At 34.7% G+C, this 7176-nt stretch overlaps 1 long non-coding RNA gene across 1 annotated transcript; it reads right to left on the bottom strand.

Moving 5' to 3' along the window:
- Nucleotides 1–3677: 3677 nt before the first annotated feature.
- LOC113342997 lies at nucleotides 3678–5110 on the bottom strand. Its single transcript, XR_003356974.1, has 2 exons — nucleotides 4961–5110; nucleotides 3678–4619 (listed from the first exon to the last, which is right to left on the bottom strand). It is a non-coding gene; the product is annotated as an uncharacterized LOC113342997 (long non-coding RNA).
- Nucleotides 5111–7176: the final 2066 nt, after the last annotated feature.

Genomic DNA, 7176 nt, shown 5'->3' with positions numbered 1-7176 from the left:
TATTAATCAAAACCCTAAATGCCTTCCAAAAAAATAAAATAACTAAAATCAAAACCTGTTACAGGACCTACAACCCATGGATGTGCGGTCCAACTAGATTCCTAGGATTATATATAAAGGAAACTATGTAATACTTTTACCCTAATCTCCTAATAAGATTATTCTTCTTCTTCCTCTTATATTTCCTTGTTTCATCTATAATTATCCTTCAAAACGTTACCAAACACGCGCTCATCCATTGAATTGATTTTTAGTTGGATGTTTTCTCAATCAAGTGGAATACGATCGAAGCCTTGATTGTAATGAATTTCGCCTCCGTCCTGACAATCATGGAAGATATCTCGAGATTAGGTATAATTCAACGAATCCCTAATTTTCTTCATGTGAGATCTCCACCATATTTGATTGTCTATGTGTCCGATGGTTGTTCTGTCATATGCCCCCTTTTTGTTTTGACTGCCACGTTTTATTTTTTTTTTCCAATTAGATCTTTGATGTCGCATCCATGGGCTCTTGATTTTATCTGTTCCGAAGTCAATTTAGGCATTTTTTGTACTTCGTATATACTCCCTCCGTTCTTTTTTAATAGGCTGGTTTCCTAAAATAGACATTTCAAAAAAAAAAAGGTTTGTTTCCTAATTGGGAGGGTATTAGGTTTCACTTTTACTGTTTTAACCTTCATAAATCGTTTTTTCCTCCTCTACCATTATCACCGAAACACCTTCACCGCCATTACATGCCTCCTTCAGCTTCATCTTCTCCCACACAAACCACCACCACCAACACCATCGCCACCACTACACCACCAGCAACACCGCCGCCACCATTACAACAAAGAAATGTCAAAAACCCATTTCCCATCAAAAAGATCACAACTTTCAGGAGGCCCTTCAATTTCTTCAATTATCTTCTTGATTTCTGGTTTCTGTTTAGGAACCACCACTGATTCAATAATGGGTTGTTGGATTTTTGATGGTTTAACATCAGAATCATCAACATCGGTTTCTGCTATTGATTTAACATCTTCATTATACATAAACCCAGCAAAAAGAAAGATTGAGAAAATTACAACAATGATTGAAAGATTGTTGTTTCTTCTTCCACCACTACCACTTGGATATTTCATTCCTGCTCCTACTGTTTCAAACAAAGGTGTTTTTCTTCTGGGTAGCTGCATGAGTTGAGATGAGACTAGTCTTTAACGAACTGTAGTCTGTCAGGGAGAGGGAGGGATCAGAAATAGAGAGATTTTGAGAGATAAAGAAAGATACAAAATTCTGTTTGTTTAATGGGGTATTTGGTGAACAAATCGGATTAGAAGAAATCAGTAACTCGAATTGAGAATTTTACGCCCACAAGTTGTTTGAAGAAAGTCCCGAAAGAATTTCAGGTTTAATAATGGTGTTGAATGGAAAATCTTTGACGTCCATCAGCAACTCTGAGCTGAAATGTTACTTTGTTGGTAGTGGATGTGTAAGTTACAGGATATGAAAGAGGTTATGGAGTTAATAATGATGTTGTCGGGTTTGGTGTTAGTTGAAAGGTAGTGATTAACTGAGCTACTGGAGTTTGAAGTTGTGTTGTACTGTGTTGCGGAATTTGGAATTGGGAGAATGGGTGGTAAGGAAATGTTGTGAGTGATAATGGATGGTAAATTTGTAATGCGAGTAGATTCTTGTTGTTTCAGTTTAGTCTTAAAATGATTATTGCATAAGTTTGTACTCGGGTCTAATTACGTGTGCAATGGAAAATGAATCATTTCTATAATCTTTTGTATTCCTTGAACGGCAAAAAGTTGTGCAGGAAGTGTATTTATTGAAATGAGTTTTTGTTAAAGAATGAATAATCATGAATACTATTTCTAGACTTCAATGGAGTACTAAAATTTTTTGTTAAAGAATGAATCACCGTGAATACAATATTTGGACTTCAATTGAGTAAGAACAACTGGGAGTGCAGAAGGTAAAACTGGTTGGCGAACTGTTAACGCTTTCTTCCCTTTCCTTTTCCTGTACAAACGTTCCTTTTCTGTATTTTCCTCTTTGGCAAAGACTTTTCTTTAGAGAAAACCAATTTGGTGTTTTCCTTATTGCTATCCTGCAACCTGAACAAATATCAAAGTGGCATGATTGAAGTTCTGGATCTGAAATGTTACTTGCAAAGCATTTCTATAGATTCCATAGTTTTTTCGACAGCATACATCATCTTCTTCTTCTTCTTCACTATCACCATCATCATTTTCTTCAGGGTAACATCCGTTTAAATCGATGAGACTATATTGATTTAAATCTCTAATAATTGGAGATGGAATTGTAATTGGAGATGGAATTGTAGTAATTGGAGATGGAATTGTAACTGGAGTAGTTGATGGAAAATTACCTTGTGATAGAGTATCCTCAGGAGTTTGATTCAAGTCAAAACCCATTTCACTTGGTAATTTTATCAAACACTTAAAGGGTGAATCCCCATTGACACACAGTTCTTCTTCATCAATACACGAAAATCCTCAAATCACCAACAACCATCAGAAGCACCCTCTGGAGCAGAAACTACTTGAAACCCATCACAAACTTCTCTTCACAATCCGCAGCAGAAGAACCCTCTATAGCAGAAACTAATTGAAACCCATCTTATCGCATTTGTACTTAACCAATCAGACCTACAAACCCAAGCTCTTGCTAAACCCTAAATTAAAAACAGGAACAGACTAAAATCCATGGAAAATTATCGATGGGGTGATTAACTTTCGAATTTTGAATTTGAAAAATTGTTTCTCAGTTTCGTTTGTTTTCGAAAAGAGAAATTTATCGGGAGAGAAAGAAAAAACAAGAAATAACAGCGAAACTGATTGGTTTTATTAAAAACCTTAATCTTCTGGGTATCCCAAACCGGCCTATTTTAAAAAAACCGAGGGAGTAATTGATTAACCATCAAAATGCTATAATAGATTTTGTACTGCTAGTGCTTCCTGATTATGTTACTAGGGACTGCCTAGAAATTAATTGGCTACTCACCTATCACTGCCACTACCTGTAGTACCAGTACCACATGTGATTGTCTCCATTAGCAAGAATAATAATTATAAATATATTCGATTGATCTGTTTGTTTTCTTTATGGTGTACTGTTTTGTTTTGCTATCAATTTTTATAATATGTGTGATTGCTACTATGTGTGCTCGTCTCCTTCTTCTGCTCACATACGTCCAGCGTCCTCTTGTGGCAAGAATTCGTTTTTTTTTTCTTTTTTTTTCCATTTTTCTTTTAATCCATGACGATTGTGACATATATTTAATCCCTAATGCTACATTTATGCTTGTATGTCTTATAATCTTTTAATCCATGATGATTGTGACATATATTTAATCCCTAATACTACATTTATGCTTGTATGTCTCATAAAAGTTTGAATGCATGTCCGTGTAAAACAAAATTATATTAATTTTCACCATTTTTCTAGATTGATTTTGACGTACTCCACATCTCTTTATCTTATACAGTTTCTTCCTGTTTGATTTCTTAACATTTTTTTGAAAAATAATTATGAAATAATTGATTGTTCAATGTACTAGTGTACCCTCTATATTATTACTGGAAATGACGATTTGTTTTTAGTGCTCTGTGTTTGAATCTGTGTTTGTCTATTTATTTCTTTTAAAACATTTGAGCTTTGTATCCATGCTCTATAACTGTGACGATGACCATTCTTTTTACTATTATCATTTCTGCAAACTTTGAAGATTGTTTTACAGAATAGTAACGTTTTCTTAATTTGTTTTACAAAATGATCATACTTTAAATTAGTGATTACAGAAAGATCTTTCTCCATCCGACTTGACTGTTTTTGAAAAAATGGTCTGAGTTTTGTCCCAAATACCCCTCTTCAATTGTTGAGGTGATGCTGATGAAGTGGTGATAGCGATGGTGGTGGTGTTGGCGGTCGCTATATCCCAAGAGAAGAAGCGGTGAACCCTTGATTGAATATGGTGCCACGATCCTGAACTGGGATGAATTTTCGGCGCCATCTTCTACATTACTTCATTCATCTGTTACACAAAGCCTCAACCCAAGCCATTCAAACATCTGCATCTGCAACCACAGTTTAACACCAAGCTCTACAACTCATACCTTGTCCTACACATTCAGCTACAACTAACAACAACAACCAAAACCTCCAGTTCTTCATATGATTCTCAATTTCACCAGCAACAGCTTCATCATTTCAAATTAATCACCACTGCAAGCAACAATTATCATCACCAGTTCCATTCTCTCAGCAAACCATTGCAATCTCATACAACACCAATAGTTCTACCAGTAGCATTACCAGTCTCAGACCTGCAATTTTTGTAGCAAAAGCATCATCATCAGGACCAGTGCTTCAACCAACTACAGTACCACCAGTTCAAGATGCAACAATAGCTCCTTCCATCCCACATAATTACTACCATCTTCATTACATCAGCCATCTGTTACTCTAAATACCCATCCTCACCACCAGCAAGCAGCATCACCACCACCAACAGCAAAGCATCACCGCCTAATCATTCTTAACCACAACAACAACTCCATCAAAGCTATTCTTAACCACAAAATCCATTCATAATCCTATTCTTCTTCACTGATAAATCAAATTACAGAATCAAATTAAATTAGGGTTTATGAAAAAATCCATCCATATCAAAATTCACAGAGAACCCTAACCCAACTCTTTTTTAACTCATGCAATACCGTTTAATTATAGATTCAAAATTACTGAACTTGAAAAACAATTTTCAAAATAGGGTTTCAGAAACCAATTGGCCGTATTCGGAATCAAGTTAGCATCAAATTGAATGGAAACTGAACAAACTAAATGAAGGAATACCCAATTTCGATAAATTTAGGGTTTATTTAGAAAAATCCAAATCTAAAAACTAGGGTTTCTGAAACCAAAAATGGAAAAATCACAAGTATTGTTACCTCTTAATGTTTATAGCCGTCTACATGGTGAGTAACTTCAATAACTCGTCGTGATAAAAGAAGAATCAAAAGAATTATCATGGAAACCCACTCTTTTTCTAGTTACAGAGAGGAAGAACTGGTCGAGAAGCGGAGAAGAAGAAGAACAAATACGAATGAGATCTAGTTTTTGGTTTTACAAGGTGTTTCCCTTAGGGACAATTAAGTAATTCAACCATCCGACATAACTCTGACGCGTGACATAACGTCGCGGTTAGTTGTCCAGTGACTGTTTTGCAAATACTTTGTAACAGTAGGACAATTTTATAAATGGATAAAAGGAACTGTGACTGTTTTTGTAAATACCCATGCTTGGTACTACAACTCGTTTCCGTAATCTTTATTGCAAATTTTGATTACGTATGTAATGTGATAATGTCTTATGAATTTGACATTAATTATTAATCGTCGACTGAGTATCATCGAGTGGAAGTTGACATATGGAACCATTAGGAAATATAGTTTCTAAAATCCATCTTTTCGCCATTAAAAAAAAAAAATTCTTGGAATTTCATTTTGTTTTATTGATGATATATCGGCTCTACTCAAAATGATGTCTTTTGTCTAATTGATTGAACCAACTCGTTTCAAATATGACCATTTTTCTTTTTCTTTTGGGAAGGGCTCAGAAGTGCTTGAGCGTTGTTATTGTCTATTTGATGTGGAAAAGTGTATATATCCCATATAAGACTCTCTACCACTGATGATGTACCGCCTAAAAGGTGAAGCCATATGCCCCGATATTTTTAAAGAAACTTATTGTTCTCAATTCACATTGAGTACAAAAATCTTTGTTAAAAACGCCTGAAGAGCTAAGAAATGCTTTGAAGGAAATTTATACATTCATGATATTTCCCCCCTGAGCATGAATGTCCAGTGGGATGAAATCCACTGGTTAGACTATTGAATTACAATCAATATCTTCAACAAAGTTATTTTAGAACACATGCATCTCAACTTTTTGTGGAAGGACTCACAAAAAGTGATATGAGTCTGATTTTTTTTCTTCTTATCCATTCTTTATACTTCATCCATAATACTAAAGAACCAGTATATGTTAAAGTATTCAAACAAGAGACTCACTATCTTTAGTAATATATTCAACCTAAAGTAATTGGTTGACATGTGTAATAAGATTCTCTTGGCCTATTGAGATAAAGAAATTTCTCAAATTAAGCTAAATGTATCAAAATTGAAAATGGAAAGAACCCTGAAGTACTGAGGGTTAGACGTACCGACTCATGTAAAGCATGTGAAAAGGGATATATGTATCATGAAGCTAAGATGTACCTTTGTCTTCGGTAGTGATAACACCAATACACAAATATCAATCGAGTATGGGATCAGCTAAAATGTAATTGTAGCTCCCATCATAAATGAAAGAGTTGGAAATGCACCTGGTCATAGGTATTGGTATATACAATGTAATGTGTGTATCATAGTAGCAACTAATTTTCACATCAACTTTAATGGAAACAAGAACTTTGCCAGACCAATTTGACTATCTTATTGAGTTAAACTAGATCCAATATCTGCACTTATGGAATGAAAACACGAGACATAAATTCTCTAAAGCACTTGAGGTATATTAGGTGACACGTAACATATATTCACTCTAAAGTACTTGAGTTGAATCCCAATTTTATTACGTAATAAGGCTACACCACTTATTAAAACTCTCAAGACCCAAGTGTCTAACTCATAGTTGTTTTTCTTCCACTAGCTTAAGGAATTTAAACTAGTTGTTGAACTATTTCTTTATAATGTGACTACGAGTATTGGATCGATCATCGTGCGAAGCACTACTCAAAATTTGTTTTCAAGATAGAACAAAGACGTCACAAAATATCTACATGTACCAAGAGATAATTACACCTTGTTAACTTCCACAGAAACCCATTCAAATGGATATCATGTGGAAACTCACAGTGATGAGAATGTAATTGAATGCATCTTTTATAGTCTCTAATATTTTAGAGAAACTAATGAGTCAATCTAGTGAAATGTAAATTACTATAGTATTTGGATTATTGAATCCATACTGACTCCGACGATGAAATGTTGGAAATTGACTCATACAGGCTTTGGGCATAACCATAAAGAAACTTTGGTTATGACATGATGATTGTTTTGAAAGAACTCGTACAAGCATCACTTTATTTGAGTGAACGAAAACG

This window comes from Papaver somniferum, unplaced genomic scaffold, assembly GCF_003573695.1.
Source record: "Papaver somniferum cultivar HN1 unplaced genomic scaffold, ASM357369v1 unplaced-scaffold_52, whole genome shotgun sequence".
NCBI lineage: Eukaryota > Viridiplantae > Streptophyta > Magnoliopsida > Ranunculales > Papaveraceae > Papaver > Papaver somniferum.
This window is presented reverse-complemented; position numbering and strand designations above follow the sequence as displayed.